An 18,809-nucleotide genomic window follows, 5' to 3' on the forward strand; every position below is an offset into this window, starting at 1 on the left:
CACATGCATTTCTAAAATGTTCCCCTTCAATCCTTTTTTTTTTTTTTCAATTTGTATTTTTCCCTCTCCTTCATTAAATAATTTTATTTGCATCCAATTTTTTTTAAAAAAAGTACACATTTAAAAGTAGTTGTGAATTTTAAAATCACATTAGAGTGATAACAGCACCGACAAACTTTTGTTATTGGAAACCAAAAAATATAGATCTTTTAAATGCTACAATACAAAAAAAAAAAAAAAAGATCTAATTCCAATAAAGCAACAATAGGAGCTAAATTTAAAGAAGGAGGTAATGGGAATTACCACAACAATTGCATTAACATGTTACAAGCACAGTTGGTACAGAAAATGAATTTGAGAAGAGATCTAGTAATCTGATCAAGCTGAAGGTATTGGCTAGAACTCGTTCTTTGCAGTTTGCACGAGCCAGAACATCATAATGACTGAAAGTTGAAACAGTCACGGAAATCCCTCCATTGTGCTTTAATGGATGTTTTGCATGGGTAAGGAAGAAAAAATCTGTAGAAATGGAGATGAGCCAGAGAATAACTAAATAACACATCATGAAAACCCAAGGCATTCCAATTAAAAACCTTCAGCCAGTGCCGAATCATTTTTCCAATTTATTCATTGCAAAGTCTTTCCAATAGATCTGATTGTAAGGCAGCAATAAAAATAAATAAATAAATAAGAATTGCAACGTATGTCGCCCTCTTCTACAACGCCTTTAGGCAAGAAAAACGCATGTTCTTTTTCCTCCAAGCTAGCCAGATATGGGAAGCAAGCTCTTGATTTCCCACAAGCAATAAATTCGATCTACTAAAATTCAGAGTTAAATATAGTCACAGAGCAAACTCGGTATTGCTGTATTATTTATACAATGACATGGATTAAATGATTTCATTCGGTCCCAGTAGTTTAATTAAGGATAAACTGCAATTTAGTCCCTCTGATTTAGTAAAATACAACCTTTCGTCCCTCTGTTTTAAAAAACCTTCAATTTAGTCACTGTGATTTTTAAAAACTATGCCATTGGTCCCTCCCGTTAGATTTTCTGTTAAATCACCGTTAGTCTTAGTTAAAAGACTAAAATACCCATCATTAATATAATTCTCTAACTTGCTCTAACCTGTTCTCCCATTCGATTTATCAAAGCAAACGAGAAACAGAATGTGGAGCTCCATTTCTCTGACCCATCTAGATCTGTCGAACCTCATCTCTATTCGGCAATCTGTCGAACCTCATCTCTATTTGGCAAAGCCGTGGCGCGTATTTTATAAAGATCAATCTTAGGTAATATATATATGAATTACTTGGTTGAATATAGTAAATATTAGGGTTTTGGGTTTTTTTTATGATTTAGGGTGTTGGGCATTTTTATGATTTAGGGATTAGGGTTAAGGTTTTACGATATGATTAGGTTTTTGACGATTTAGGGATTAGGGTTACCTGTTTTACAATTTGTGTTTTATTATTAATGTTTTTTTTTTGTTATTTGACAGAAATGGTGGCTTCATTATATGAATTGATCCTGCACTTTGAGAAGGAGGTTGTCATTGTGCGAAATGTTAACCCATATATGTACTCATACTTTAGTCTATTATCAAATTGCCATAAGGCATTTAGGATTAAATCTGACTTTATGGATATTATTTTTAGTTGTGGAATACATGTTAAAGGGGATGATGATGTGAAGGAATTGTTTGAAAAGTATGCTGATAATCCTCTGATAAAAATGACTTGCTATGAGAAACATTATGCATTATCTGTGATTGCTGATGGGCCCTTGAAGTTTGCTTTGGACACAGAATCTAGTAGGAAAAGTGAACCTCCACCTTTCAAGCCCTTCTGGTTAAAGCAATATGAGATGAAAGAAAAGTGCAATAGTGAAAAATGTGAAAGTAGTAAGGAGAAAGAAAAGATTATTTTGGAAGTTGAGGATAGTGAGGGGAATTCTGAAAATGATGCAAATGAATTTATAAATGAGACTGTTTATGATGATTTTGTATTTGTGGAGGAAAGAAATGATGGAGATCAAACTGTTCATAAAAATAATACATCTGAATCACCTACAAGTGACTTTGTAGAGGTACCCTTGACGGCTCAATCTGAAATACTAGTTGATGGGGATGGAGGCACTAATTGTAACATGGACAGTGGTAGAAATGAAAATAGGGGCAGGGGTAAGGATAGAGTTAGTATAAGTGTAACAGGCAGATGAAGGGACTTAGGTAGGGGCAGGGGTAATGGGAGAGGCAATTTTAGTGTAAGAGGCAGAGGAAGGGGCTTAGCTAGGGGCAGGGGTAAGGGTAGTGGAAACAATTTGGAGTCTGCTGATGCTAGTGGCAGTGGAATAACTAAGGGTACTAAGAATGGCAAGGGCAAATGTACAGAATCAGAAATGATTGAGAGTGAAAATGAATATCAATTTGAGTCCTCTGATGGCAGTGATTGTACAAAAACTGTTGGAATTGATGAATTAGATGAGATTAGTAGTGATAGTCATGTAGATTCAGAAGTTGAGTTAGATGAAATGGATATTGCTAAGGATAGTGATGGATTGAGCAACTTAGAGTCAGAAGCTTCAATAGATTCATCATCATCAGATGGTGACAATGCACCAGACCAAAAGGATCATTTGCATGGATTTTACAATAATCCATTTACATATAATGGTGAAGGTGAGATCCAATTTGAGATTGGTCAATGTTTTGTTGATGCTTCTGCCTTTAGGAATGCTTTACGAGATTATGCTATTAAGGGGGGTTATGTTATTACAAGGAAAAAAATGATTTGAAAAGGGTTACAGCTATATGTGCCACCGCTGCTTGTCCATGGAGAATACATGTATCAGTGATACCAGATGGTAGAACCTTTATGATTAAAACAATGGCAAGTGATCATACATGTATTAGGGCAATGGGTAATAAAAATGCAAATGCAAATTCTAAGTGGGTTGCAGGTAAATTAATGGATGCCTTATCAGCAGATGGTGATATGTCTTATGACTTAATGCGTCATGAACTTGTGAAAGAATGGGGAGTTGAGGTGAGTGAATGGAATTTACACAGAGCTAAAGCAAGAGCTAGATTGCAAAATGAAGGCAGTCACAGAGATAGTTATAAGATTTTAGAAGAATATGTGAAGGAGCTACAAAGGCATAATCCAGGAACTTTTGTCAAATTTCAGTTTGGAGATAGGCTTTTAGATAATGATTCAAAAGTATTTAAGAGGATGTTTTTGTCTTTTAAACCAATTATAGATGGCTTTAAAGCTGGATGTAGACCATTTATAGGTGTTGATGGTTGCCACTTGAAGGGTCCATTTGGAGGTGTTTTGCTATCAGTTATATCACTTGATGGTGATAAATGTGTGATTCCTTTAGCTATTGCAATTGTGGAGATTGAGTGTGGTGCAAGTTGGAATTTTTTCTTTGATTGCTTGAAAACCTGCATTGGTCCAAAAGATGATGAAACACGTCTGACATTCATGAGTGACAGACAAAAGGTATTACTATCAGAACCATTTATACTTTTATTTTTCTATTAACAAAATTATGTGTTTAATACTTTTTTTCTTATGTAGGGACTTATTGAAGCTGTCAATAATTGGTTTCCTTAGGCATGTCATAGATTTTGTGCTAAACATATGTTCAACAACTTTAAGAAGCAATATCCTGAACTTGGTCTGAAACAAGAATTTTGTTATTTGACAGAAATGGTGGCTTCATTATATGAATTGGTCCTGCACTTTGAGAAGGAGGCAAACACAGGAAAACTAAGAATGTATAAAATACTGGTCATCATTCATAGTAGCTTGCATTGCATCAGATTTACGCACTACAAAATATTAACCCATCAGTTATAATACATCAACTTAACTTACACCCAAAATAACCCACTATCTATGAAACTTAAGATTTCATTAACCCACATCCAACTACTTCAACAACCTACCCCTTTTCATCCATTTACTTACACCCAAAATAACCCCAATAAGGAAATACTGCAAAATCCATTATACAGATCTCATTCTCCCCCCAATGAGAACGAGAATGAGAAGAAAAATAAACACTATTAACACCAATAAAACAACTAAGATAGTCTTTGTAAAACCCATCATATTCTCCATATCTTCCACCTTCATTATCATCTTTCGATTCTCATCTTGCACAATAAGCATATCTTCTTTTATATCGGCCAACTCTCGCCCAAGATTTCTTTGCCTCGGCCCGACTTCAACTGTCTCTGCACTTGCTGAAAACCTCGATGCCAGTATACACCATCCCAGGAACGAGCCACATACGTTGTTGCTGTAATACCCGGCTAGACTCCGGTATCGGAATTCCTACCGTCCGGTGGAATCTCGGATGTCGGAGACCTCTAGAAGGGTAGAATCATGTTTTATAAAATGTTTTCATGAATTTTAATGTTTTAAAGTATGAAACTAAATGAGTTTTTGCATGAAAATAGCATTGGAGGAAAACCCAGGTTCGGCCGCCGAAAGTCAAGTTCGGCCGCCGAACATGCATGCGTTTTGGAGGCACGTTAGGCCCCCGAAAGCATGAGTTAGGGAAGTTCAGGTTCGGCCGCCGAAAGTCAAGTTCGGCCGCCGAACATTTGCATGGATGCGGAGGCACATTCGGCCCCCGAACGTGGCCTGGCCAGCCACTATATAAGGGGCACTTAGCCGAAATGGGCGAGCTTTCTCCCATTTTCGGCCACAGCAAGCTTCCGACTTTCCCTTTGCAAACCTAGTGTTCTTCCTCCAAATCCCCACCATTTTTCTTGAGTTTTAAGCTTGCATTGAAGGTTTTGAACTTTTGAAACAAGTTTTGGAGCTTTGGGAACTCAGGAGCTCATCTTCTTGGATCTCCAAGTTTAGGTCGTCTCCCTCTCGATCTTCAAGAGGTAAGAGCCGATCTTAAGCTCCTTATGTGTTTTCAATAAGTTTTATGCTAGATCGATGGGTAGAAATGCATGTTAGGTTATATGTGGAGTTATGGGTTAATCTTGATGTCTTGGACAATGTATGTTGTTTTTGTGTGTTTGAAGTGTTGTAGTTGGGGTATTTGATGTTTTGAGGCCCCTAGGAACTTGTATGCATGTTTTAACTGAGGTATATGCATGATTGGTGAGTTTGGAGGCGAGAATGCATTTGGGAGCCAAGTTTCTGCCCTTCGGCAGAAACCAGGTTCGGCAGCCGAAGGCACTTTCGGCCGCCGAACATGGCTAGTGAGACAGGCCTTTCGGCTGCCGAAGTTGCCCCCGAAGGGAGACTTTCGTCTCTGTCTGGGACTTTCGGCCGCCGAAGGTGCCGCCGAACATGCATGAGTTTCGTCTCTGTCTGGGAGTTTCGGCCGCCGAAGGTGCCGCCGAACCTGCCTGACTTTCGGCTCTGGAGGGACTTTCGGCCGCCGAACCTGCCGCCGAAAGTGCCCTGTCCAGCCATTTCTTGCATGTTGTTATGTGATTGTTTCATGATGTTTTAGGGGGTTTTTGGGGAGTATATTAGAGTTATGTTTATGTATGTTTGGTCCCTCATTGGAGTCCACCTGTGTAGGTTCGGACCCGAGGAACCGAGGACCCCAGCAGTGAGCCAGCTGCTACAGAGTTTGTCAGAGCTAGCCAGAGGTGAGTGGAATAAACCTTAAGTTTTAAATAAATGAAATATGAATTTTGAGCATGATCCATGCATCATGAATGCCATGAGATATAATAGGTTGCTTGCATTAGTATCCACGAATATGTTGCATTGCATTTATGATGTTAATGTTGATGTGGATTGGTTATTGGATGATCCTTTAGTCCTCATATGATATGATTGATGTTATGGCATGTTATGGTATGGAAGTCCAGGTTGTACCCATTCTACGTCCCTGGCACGATGTAAGAGAAAGTCCAGGTTGTACCCATTCTACGTCCCTGGCACAGTTGGTCCTGGCACAGTTGGTCCATATGATATGTTATGATAAGGGAAAGACCGGTTGACCCATTCTACGTCCCGGCACAGTTGGACCTATGTAGAGGACTATAGGTGACAATACCATCCGAGATGTGATTTGTTGTGATGTGTTGCATTCCATGAAAGCATGAAATTTTAATATATTGTTTTATACTATTCTGCTCACTGGGCTTTGTAGCTCACCCCTCTCCCCTAACCCCAGATGTGCAGGTACAGGGTAGATCAGAAGGTTAGCCAGAGTTTGAAAGTATGTCCTATGTTGTAATAGTTAGATTGTGGACATGACGATTGTACTATGATGTAATGTAAAAATATTCAGAATGTTATGTAATGAGGTTATTGAGGATAGAGTTGTGCTTGACCATAATGTATTGTTAATCCCTTTTGTCTATACATGATCTTATGTTATGATGTTTATGTAAACTAATTCAACACAGGCTGTTTTGCCTTTAAGGCATGATGAGATCCCACAGAGGGACTATGTTGTATATGATCAGAGTATGTACAGGTTGAGTTAGTTGATGACAGTATGTATGAGGAAAAGTTTTAATTTTGATGCATGTTGTTGATCATGTACGGGATTATACAGGTTTACAGGTTATATGTCAGGCTTGCTACGGGTCCCGGCGGCCTTAAGTCGACCCGGATCCTAGCGCCGGTAGCGGTCCGGATTTCCGGGGCGTTACAGAATGGTATCAGAGCCCTAGGTTCATAAGGTCGGACCTAGAGTGTCGGGCTCATAGATGTTATAGGAGGTCAAGCACAATAGGAAGGTCATGTCCACTAGGATAGGATGTTGAGTCCTGTCTTGCATGATGATGTGAAATGCCATGACTTTATGCATGTGCATTAATGATATGATATACTATGTGATGTATGTGATGAGGGTTCATGTGTGCCCACATGAACCATGTGATGCTAATGTTTGCCTGTTATGTGATGTTTTTCAGAGAAAAGGATGAGAGGAACTCGTCGATCTGCACGATTGACTGGAGTGCCACCTGAGGATGAGGGCACGAGCGCCCGTCCTCCTACATTGCCTAGGGCAATGTCTTGTAGAGCCAACAGAGAAAGAGTGTCAAGGGACCCTAGAAGGTCTTTTGATGCTAGCAGAAGGGGGACTGATAGAGGAGGAAGTTCTTCAGATGTGAGGGAGGTTATGGAAGAGGATCAGAGGAGGGATGGGAACCTGGATGTGAGCATGCAGGAAGAAGGGACAGGGGAGTCACAGGGAGGCGTTCAGGCCTCGGGGTATGGTTTTCCACCCCATTATCCACCCTTCCCACAGGGTTCAGGGTATCCGATGGGAGGTACATCGGATTACTCCAGCTTTCACCCCTACCCTACTTACATGCCTTATCCACCTTTCTATCCACCCTACACACAGTACCCAGCTTATCCACCCTTACCCTTCTATCCAAACCCGGCAAACCCCACCTCGGGGAATGCTGCACCTCCACCTCCACCACCTACAGAACCAGCAGCCCCAGTTACTCAACCTCCTAGACCTAGCTCAGTCGATGGGAGCAAGGTAAAGATGACAGATTACCTCAAGCTAGATGCTCCCAAATACAAGTCAGGGGATGACCCCTTTGAGTATCTGAGAGTGGTGAAGACGATAACTGATGAGCTAGGGGCAAGTGACAGTAGGGCCATTCAGATGGCAGGGTTCACTTTAAAGTGCAAGAAGGCACGGGAATGGTTCAAGTGTTATGTGGACCCGAGACTAGACGGTATGACGTGGGAAGAATTTGCGAATGAGTTCGCTGGATGGGCTTTTCCAGACAGTTCTAGAGAACTGAAAATGATTGAGTTTGAGCAACTGAGGCAGTTAGAGCACATGAGTGTAGAGGAGTTCACGGATAAATTCTTGGAGCTATTGCCTTTTTCAGGGCAAGCTCTAGATTCAGATACGAAGAAAGCCAAGAAATATGTTATGAAGCTGCATTCCAGGTACTCCTCGTTGGTTCAGTCAGCTGAGAGAGAAAGTTTCCACACTGTGGTGGATATGGCCCGAAGAATGGAGGCAAGTGCTATAGTTGAGGGGTCAGTGAAGCAGTCAGTGACCCAGTCTTCAGGGGTTAAGACCCCAGGCAGAGAAGGACCAGGGTTCTCTTCTCAGAGTTCAGGCAAGAAGAGGTGGGATAACACCACCAGGAAGTCGAAGAAGAATAAGTTTTGGAACAAGTTGAAATCCGGTTTGGGTTTCGGCGGTGGCTCGAGCTCAGGCTCAGATGGTACAGAATGTCAGAGATGTGGAAGACCGCACAGGGGAGTGTGTCGAGCTGGGACTAACACATGTTTCAGATGTGGACAGGAGGGACACATGGCTCGGGATTGTCCTAGAGCACCTTTTATGGGCCAGCCCCAGCAGACAGCTTCTGGTAGTGTGGCACAGCCAGCAGTTCCAGCCACAACTCAGGGCAGTGGCAGAGGTAGAGGGAGAGGGAGAGGGGCAGCCTCTTCTTCTGGTTCCCGAGGTGAAGGTCCATCAGCTCCAGCCAGGATCTTCACCATGACACAGCAGGAGGCTAACACATCCAACACCGTGGTGTCAGGTAATCTCGTCATTGGGTGTTCTGATGTGTATGCATTAATGGACCCGGGTGCATCTCATTCATTTATTGCTCCGAGAGCCGTTGAGAGGTTGGGTCTGATAGTCTCTGGGTTAGAGTGTCCCCTATGGGTCAGTGGACCCAAGTGTGACCCGTCAGTGGCAGTGTCAGTCTGCCAGTACAGTCCAGTTTTTATTGAGGGAAGATGCCTCTCCGCCGACCTTGTGGTTCTAGATTTGACAGACTTTGACGTCATTCTAGGGATGGATTGGCTATCTACCCATGGTGCTACCTTGGACTGCAGGGACAAGGTAGTCAAGTTCAGAGATCAGGACGGGTCAGAGGTCGTCTTCAGAGGAGACAAGAGGGGTACACCTAGAGGTCTGATATCAGCTCTTCAGGCTCGTAGGTTGCTTAGGAAGGGATGTCAGGGGTACTTAGCTCATGTGAGAGAGCTAGACAGTCAGGTCAGGGAGCCAGCCTCGGTGCCAGTTGTCAGAGAGTTTCAGGATGTCTTTCCTGATGAACTTCCAGGTTTACCACCTGCTAGGGAGATAGAGTTCGAGATAGAGTTGGTACCTGGAGCTAGACCGATCTCTATCCCTCCCTACAGGATGGCCCCAGCAGAGTTAAAGGAGTTAAAAGAGCAATTGCAGGAGCTGGTAGAAAAGGGTTTCATCCGACAGAGTACCTCACCTTGGGGTGCTCCGGTCTTGTTTGTGAGGAAGAAGGATGGATCCCTTAGACTTTGTATCGACTACAGGCAGTTGAACAAAGTCACTACCAAGAATAGGTACCCATTGCCAAGGATCGATGATCTATTCGACCAGCTAGCTGGAGCAGGTTGTTTCTCCAAAATAGATCTAAGATCGGGGTACCATCAGCTAAGGATAAGGGATGAAGATGTGCCGAAGACAGCCTTCAGGACCAGATATGGGCATTTTGAGTTCCTTGTAATGCCGTTCGGGTTAACCAACGCCCCTGCAGCATTCATGGATCTCATGAACAGAGTATTTAGTCAATACCTGGATCACTTTGTTATTGTCTTCATAGATGACATCTTAGTGTATTCCAGGAATGCAGAGGAGCATGCCCATCATCTGCGGTTGGTCTTGCAGACCTTGAGGGAACATGGCTTGTATGCCAAGTTCTCTAAATGTGAGTTCTGGCTGAGGAGCATTTCGTTCTTGGGGCATGTAGTGTCAGAGAATGGTATTGAGGTAGATCCCAAGAAGACAGAAACTGTGGCTAACTGGCCTAGACCCACTTCAGTGACAGAGATTAGAAGTTTCTTGGGTTTGGCAGGTTACTACAGGAGGTTCGTTCAGGACTTCTCTAAGATAGCAGCTCCTCTGACCAGGTTAACTAGGAAGAGTCAGAAGTTTCTGTGGACCGACCAGTGCGAGGAGAGTTTCGAAGAGCTTAAGAAGAAGTTGACTTCAGCACCAGTGTTAGCTCTGCCATCTAGTGGAGAGGACTTTACAGTCTTTTGTGATGCGTCCCGTGTGGGACTGGGTTGTGTACTGATGCAGAATGAGAAGGTGATTGCTTATGCTTCTAGGCAGCTGAAGAAGCATGAGTTGAATTACCCCACACACGACCTTGAGATGGCGGCAGTAATCTTTGCACTCAAGATGTGGAGGCATTACCTCTATGGAGTGAAATGTGAGATCTTTACAGATCATAAGAGCCTGCAGTACATCTTGAGTCAGAGGGATTTGAATTTGAGACAGAGGAGATGGGTAGAGCTGCTGAGTGACTATGATTGCAAGATTCAGTACCATCCGGGTAAGGCGAATGTTGTGGCAGACGCCTTAAGCCGGAAATCACTCGGTAGTTTATCCCACATATCGGCAGAGAGGAGGCCAGTGGTGAAGGAGTTCTATAAGCTTATTGAGGAAGGTCTACAGATGGAGTTATCTGGTACAGGTGCCTTGGTGGCCCAGATGAGAGTGGCACCCGTGTTTCTAGAGCAGGTGGCTCAGAAACAGCATGAGGACCCGGAGTTAGTGAAGATTGCCAGGACTGTTCAGTCAGGCAATGATAGTGAGTTCAGATTCGACAGCAAGGGGATCCTCCGCTATGGGAGCAGACTATGTGTACCAGATGACATTGGGCTAAAAGGAGACATTATGAGAGAAGCTCATAATGCGAGATACAGCATTCACCCCGGAGCCACCAAGATGTATCAAGATTTGAAGAAAGTTTATTGGTGGCCAGCGATGAAGAAAGAAGTGGCACAGTTTGTGTCCGCCTGCGAAGTGTGTCAGAGGGTGAAGCTGGAACATCAGAAGCCGGCTGGAATGCTTAACCCGCTACCTATTCCAGAGTGGAAATGGGAGAATATAGCTATGGACTTCGTAGTGGGGTTACCGGCGACGTCCAACAGATTGGACTCCATATGGGTGATTGTGGACAGACTCACCAAATCTGCTCACTTCATCCCTGTCAGGAGTGGCTACTCTGTGGACAAGTTGGCGCAGGTATATGTGGATGAGATCGTCAGGTTGCATGGGGTTCCTGTTTCGATAGTGTCAGATAGAGGGCCCCAGTTCACCTCCAGGTTTTGGCGGAGTCTGCAGAATGCCATGGGTACTAGGTTGGATTTCAGTACTGCCTTCCACCCCCAGACTGATGGACAGTCAGAAAGGACCATCCAGACTATCGAGGATATGCTCAGAATGTGTGTGCTGGACTTTGGCGGTTCTTGGAGGCAGCATCTACCTTTGGTGGAGTTTGCCTACAATAACAGCCATCATGCTAGCATCGGGATGGCTCCATATGAAGCTTTGTATGGAAGGAAGTGCAGGTCACCTGTTTGTTGGGAGGAAGTTGGAGAAAAGGCCTTGGCAGGGCCTGAGTTAGTAGAGATTACCAGCAGGGTGGTACCCATAATCAGAGAGAGAATCAAGACTGCTGCCAGCAGACAGAAGAATTATGCAGACGTCCGCAGAAGACAGTTAGAGTTTCAGGAGGGGGATCTGGTATTGCTCAAGGTGTCTCCAATGAAGGGAGTGGTTCGCTTCGGGAAGAAAGGTAAACTAGCCCCACGATACATCGGACCCTTTGAGATCTTGCAAAGGATTGGGAATGTGTCGTACAAGCTGGATTTACCTGCTTCGATGGAGAGAATCCATCCGGTTTTCCATGTTTCAATGTTGAGGAAGTTTGTGTCAGATCCGAGTAAGGTTTTTAGTGAGCCTGATGTGGAGGTCCAAGAGGATCTCACCTATGTTGAACAGCCAGTACGGATCATAGACACCCAGATCAGAAAGTTAAGAAACAAGGAAATCCCGATGGTGAAAGTCCTGTGGAACCACCACAATTTGGAGGAATGCACTTGGGAGACACGGGAGTCTATGCTCCAGCAGTACCCTCATCTCTTTTAAGGTTAGATCCCTATATGTGTTATGTTCTTTGCCTTTCTATGTGTGCTAGTGAGGGACATTCGGGGACGAATGTTCTTAAGGGGGGGAGAATGTAATACCCGGCTAGACTCCGGTATCGGAATTCCTACCGTCCGGTGGAATCTCGGATGTCGGAGACCTCTAGAAGGGTAGAATCATGTTTTATAAAATGTTTTCATGAATTTTAATGTTTTAAAGTATGAAACTAAATGAGTTTTTGCATGAAAATAGCATTGGAGGAAAACCCAAGTTCGGCCGCCGAAAGTCAAGTTCGGCCGCCGAACATGCATGCGTTTTGGAGGCACGTTAGGCCCCCGAAAGCATGAGTTAGGGAAGTTCAGGTTCGGCCGCCGAAAGTCAAGTTCGGCCGCCAAACATTTGCATGGATGCGGAGGCACATTCGGCCCCCGAACGTGGCCTGGCCAGCCACTATATAAGGGGCACTTAGCCGAAATGGGCGAGCTTTCTCCCATTTTCGGCCACAGCAAGCTTCCGACTTTCCCTTTGCAAACCTAGTGTTCTTCCTCCAAATCCCCACCATTTTTCTTGAGTTTTAAGCTTGCATTGAAGGTTTTGAACTTTTGAAACAAGTTTTGGAGCTTTGGGAACTCAGGAGCTCATCTTCTTGGATCTCCAAGTTTAGGTCGTCTCCCTCTCGATCTTCAAGAGGTAAGAGCCGATCTTAAGCTCCTTATGTGTTTTCAATAAGTTTTATGCTAGATCGATGGGTAGAAATGCATGTTAGGTTATATGTGGAGTTATGGGTTAATCTTGATGTCTTGGACAATGTATGTTGTTTTTGTGTGTTTGAAGTGTTGTAGTTGGGGTATTTGATGTTTTGAGGCCCCTAGGAACTTGTATGCATGTTTTAACTGAGGTATATGCATGATTGGTGAGTTTGGAGGCGAGAATGCATTTGGGAGCCAAGTTTCTGCCCTTCGGCAGAAACCAGGTTCGGCAGCCGAAGGCACTTTCAGCCGCCGAACATGGCTAGTGAGGCAGGCCTTTCGGCTGCCGAAGTTGCCCCCGAAGGGAGACTTTCGTCTCTGTCTGGGACTTTCGGCCGCCGAAGGTGCCGCCGAACATGTATGAGTTTCGTCTCTGTCTGGGAGTTTCGGCCGCCGAAGGTGCCGCCGAACCTGCCTGACTTTCGGCTCTGGAGGGACTTTCGGCCGCCGAACCTGCCGCCGAAAGTGCCCTGTCCAGCCATTTCTTGCATGTTGTTATGTGATTGTTTCATGATGTTTTAGGGGGTTTTTGGGGAGTATATTAGAGTTATGTTTATGTATGTTTGGTCCCTCATTGGAGTCCACCTGTGTAGGTTCGGACCCGAGGAACCGAGGACCCCAGCAGTGAGCCAGCTGCTACAGAGTTTGTCAGAGCTAGCCAGAGGTGAGTGGAATAAACCTTAAGTTTTAAATAAATGAAATATGAATTTTGAGCATGATCCATGCATCATGAATGCCATGAGATATAATAGGTTGCTTGCATTAGTATCCACGAATATGTTGCATTGCATTTATGATGTTAATGTTGATGTGGATTGGTTATTGGATGATCCTTTAGTCCTCATATGATATGATTGATGTTATGGCATGTTATGGTATGGAAGTCCAGGTTGTACCCATTCTACGTCCCTGGCACGATGTAAGAGAAAGTCCAGGTTGTACCCATTCTACGTCCCTGGCACAGTTGGTCCATATGATATGTTATGATAAGGGAAAGACCGGTTGACCCATTCTACGTCCCGGCACAGTTGGACCTATGTAGAGGACTATAGGTGACAATACCATCCGAGATGTGATTTGTTGTGATGTGTTGCATTCCATGAAAGCATGAAATTTTAATATATTGTTTTATACTATTCTGCTCACTGGGCTTTGTAGCTCACCCCTCTCCCCTAACCCCAGATGTGCAGGTACAGGGTAGATCAGAAGGTTAGCCAGAGTTTGAAAGTATGTCCTATGTTGTAATAGTTAGATTGTGGACATGACGATTGTACTATGATGTAATGTAAAAATATTCAGAATGTTATGTAATGAGGTTATTGAGGATAGAGTTGTGCTTGACCATAATGTATTGTTAATCCCTTTTGTCTATACATGATCTTATGTTATGATGTTTATGTAAACTAATTCAACACAGGCTGTTTTGCCTTTAAGGCATGATGAGATCCCACAGAGGGACTATGTTGTATATGATCAGAGTATGTACAGGTTGAGTTAGTTGATGACAGTATGTATGAGGAAAAGTTTTAATTTTGATGCATGTTGTTGATCATGTACGGGATTATACAGGTTTACAGGTTATATGTCAGGCTTGCTATGGGTCCCGGCGGCCTTAAGTCGACCCGGATCCTAGCGCCGGTAGCGATCCGGATTTCCGGGGCGTTACAGTTGCGACAAGCATAATACAAGCAGTTCTTGTTCCTTTCAGATTCAGAAATTCTCACAGCAGCCCTAATGCCACACTTGCAATTCTTATTCAGATATCTTCCCTCCCATCCGCCGCTGGTATTGGGTGAGCAACTGGTGACCGACATCCTTGAATAATTTATCTGTGCATTAGCTTTTCCTCATTCTTAAATAGCCCCTTCTGTAATTGGAGGGAAAAAATACCATCCTTCCCGCTAGTTAAAGGGCAATCTAGGAATTTTCTATTTAACTTTCTATTGACCAACTTATAAATCGAAGACTAACGGTGATTTAACAGAAAATCTAACGGGAGGGACCAATTGCATAGTTTTTAAAAATCACAGTGACTAAATTGAAGGTTTTTTAAAATAGAGGGACGAAAGGTTGTATTTCACTAAACTAAAGGGACTAAATTGCTGTTTACCCTTTAATTAATTATCAACCCAGGATTTCTCTAGTGGATATGGTACTCTGCCTGATGTGTATTTTTCAAGAAAAACTGGCATTCACATGGTTAGAGCATGCAGCCTTCTTGTGCAATCATGCTCCGGCCACATGGTTACTTAGACCTAACTCCTTCAAACCAGATCCTACGGGCTTTAGCTACTTTGCTCAATGCTAGGACTCTCTTTGGAAGACCTTTGAAGACAATCCCCACAAGCAAGAGATTTTCCAATCCATTGCTATTACTACTTGGATCATTTCGAAAGCTAAGAACAGAACATTTATGAGTTCTGCAGGCCTGATCCTATTCAGAATGTTAAAGGGATCTGGAGAAGCTTGAGATAAATTCAACATCCCCGCATCAAAGTTTGTCCTTTCCTTTGTATCCTGATGATACTTTTTCCGTTGAGAACTACAAAGGTCAATTGCTGATGAAACTGCAAAAAAGGCCTGTTGTGCCTACTACCCCCTTTCTGGCGAAACCCGTAACACCCATGGAGCTTTGGTACTTGCACGATCAATAGGAGCTGCTAGCATTGTCATAGAATCAAATTTAGCCTTGGCTATCAATTCCTGCAAGAAAGAGCCAGACTGTTGTTCTTGGGAGATAAAAGCTACCGTCGTGGCTATCTAGAACTTTAAGCGTGTGTTGTCAAGAGATAGGTGACCAAGTGGGGTGAACGAGTCATTTTGTTAATTTTTCTAGTCGTCGATCAAAATTTTAATAAAAAATCGTTGTTACTAATTTTGAAACTACAAAGGTAATAAATTCAAATAGATTTTTCAAATATTTTTTTAGAAAATTTTGAAAATCAATTAAAATCATATATTATTCATAAAAACAATTAAATGAAAACAAATATCAAAATAGCAGGTTAATTTATTAAATTCTTTATTAGCGGTAATTTTACCTTGCAAACAAATATTTTAAATTAATAAAAAAAAAGCTTAAAAGTAAGGAGATAAGAGAGCAAAAAATCAAACACTGAAATTTTATAATGGTTCGACAAACTTAACATACATCCATTCTCCTAAGATCTTTCCTTTAATTTTCGCTCCACTAAAATTCTTTTAACAGGCAAGAAAACAACCTCTCATATAAACAGCAAGCTTCCTGCTTGTGGACCTTTACACGTTTGATTCACACTCAAACTCTCACTTAAATTTTAACAGGTACTTAGAACCTCTATTAAGTGACCACATACTTGATTAACCTTATATAGGTTTTGATTCAAAAGAAAGACACTCTCAATAACTCTTATCAGATTTAGCAGAAATGTTATTAAGATGAGAGAGAGTAGATTTGCCAGCGAAGATCAAATGTGAGAATGAAAAGTTTTATTGCAAAGGTTACAAATGCTCTATGAGATTCAATGCTTTCATTGCTTACTTATAAAGAGATTTAATCTCAATAACTCTTATCAGATTTAGCAGAAATGCTATTAAGATGAGAGAGTAGATTTGCCAACGAAGATCAAATGTGAGAATAAAAAGTTTTAATGCAAATGTTACAAATGCTCTCTGGGATTCAGTGCTTTCATTGCTTACTTATAAAGGGATTTAATCTCTTAAATAGATATCTGAAAAAAAAAATTTTTCTTAACTGCAAAGATAGTTCAACGGTAATAATTTTGAAAAACTAGCCATTAATCAGTTTGAAAATTGTGTAGACTAAAATTAGTTACTTTCGCAGTTTGAAAGTAGTTAACTAAAATAAGCACATGCAGAAATTAGATATTTAAATTTAAAACTATATCTAAAATTAGATGTCTAATTTTAGTCTTTCAGGACAATTTAGAAAAATAATTTAAAACATTTTCTTTGCTTTTCAAGAAATGAAATGAGATAAATAATTTCATCATTGGCATATCAACTCACTCACTCTTTTACAATAAATCCTAATAATACTTTTTTATACTTCTTTTTTCTTTGATTCATCTTGTGTTGCCATTTGAGCTTTCATTCTTTTTGATATATAGAATTTTCTTGTGCCTCCAATGCTTTTCAGATATTCCACTTTTAATACTAAATATGGTTATATAAACATAATTCATTAAGTTTTGATATCATCAAAATCAAGTTCTTTCAAGGATTATGGATCAACAATCTCCTCATTTTTATGATGATAAAACTTAACGATTTTCAACAGAGAATGACAAAAAATATAAAAACAAGCATGTACTGAGATGAATCAAGAATTAACAAGATAATTACCAAGGCTCCCTCTCAACACATGCACAAGATATATACAATTATTGAATCAACAGTATACAATTATCGTATCAACAGAATACCATTATCAGATCAACGGAATATTTATCATGTAAGTGTATCAAAATAGTTGACAATATCAAAAGAAAATATTAACATATTAAAGCATATTAAAGCAACACATGAATAGAACAATTATGACCATGACTAGATTTCTCTCCCTTTTTTTAATCAGCAAAAAGGAAACAGGAGTCCAAAAAAGATTTATTCAAAAAGATCATTCAGAAAATTAAAAAGAAATTGTTTTAAAAATAGCATTAAAAACAAAGAAGATATTTAGAGTGTAACAGCCCGGCCCCGTACGACCGGCCCTGTTACCGCTCACAGCCCGTTACACCTCCTGGGGGCGGCCACTGTGAGCAGCTCTTAACATCCCTTCACCCTCACGGGTTCCGGGCAGGATTTGTCCCTCGGGGGAGCCATTACGGCCCGCCCTAGCCCGAGTGGATTTGGCCCAATTCCTTCCTCTGGGAATTAGGTCGCCTCCCCCACTGCTCGAACCCTTGACCTCCCACTTTAAGGGAATAGTCTGGTGAGAGTGAGTACCAATTCTTCTAGGAATTGGTACTCACTCTCACCAGACTATTCCCTTAAAGTGGGAGGTCAAGGGTTCGAGCAGTGGGGGAGGCGACCTAATTTCCAAAGGGAAATTTGGGCCAAATCCACTCGGGCTAGGGCGGGCCGTACTGGCTCCCCCGAGGGACAAATCCTGCCCGGAACCCGTGAGGGTGAAGGGATGTTAAGAGCTGCTCACAGTGGCCGCCCCCAGGAGGTGTAACGGGCTGTGAGCGGTAACAGGGCCGGTCGTACGGGGCCGGGCTGTTACATAGAGATTCATTGGCTTTTCCTTACTTCCTAGTTCACCAGGTTTGACAATCTTCGTTCTAAAACCATGGCGGCCACTTCTTCTAAGTTGAATTTTCAGGGATTCACCCTCAAAACTAGAAGAAGAGTTGTCAGTCGAATCAGATGAATTTTCGTCTTCATATTGCTCTTTGAAAACTTAAATGGGCTCCATATCAGATTGGGATGAAGGATTGTTGGTCTGAGACTTTGGAAGAATTGGGTGAACTGACTTCTGGACAGTTAATTTTGAGAATCTCCTTACAGGAATAGGTGCAATAGGAGCATCAGAAGGCTTCTGTTCAAAGGTTACAAGTGCTTGATCATTAGATTTGTCTTTGTTAAGAGACTCTTTTGGTGAAATGGGCTGACTGTCAGATGACTTTTTCTTTGGTGAGGCTATAGGTGATGGTTGGATTATTTGAAGAGAAGATGGTTGGGACAAGGGTTCATTATCATTGGGTTACTGGGGTTGTGTGCAAAAAGGTCTACTCCAAATAATCCTGAAAACCCAAAATTTGATCTGGAACCTCCAACTCCATCAGAAAATAGCTTCTCTAAAATTATGTCTATTTTCTTTTCAATCATTTTAATTTTGTGTGACAAAAAAATCACAGAATTATCTCTGTCTTGAGCTATAGACTGTTGCAACTTGAAGGTATCACTCAAGACATCACCCACCATCTTCAATGTCTTCTAAATTGTTCTCATCATCTTGAAGGTATCTTTGGGGACTTCAATTTTTTCACTAAGATTGCTCTCCTTTCCTCTAAATTTCGAGAATTAAAACTGGATAGGGAGTCTTCAACTTTTTATTTTTCTTTTCCTTTATCTGTCTTCTCCTTCTTTTCTTTCTACTACTGTAGGTCTTTTTTATTACCAAAGTTTGAGAACCTTTCTTCTCTTTTGTA

Source organism: Manihot esculenta, chromosome 6 (assembly GCF_001659605.2).
Source record: "Manihot esculenta cultivar AM560-2 chromosome 6, M.esculenta_v8, whole genome shotgun sequence".
Lineage (NCBI taxonomy): Eukaryota > Viridiplantae > Streptophyta > Magnoliopsida > Malpighiales > Euphorbiaceae > Manihot > Manihot esculenta.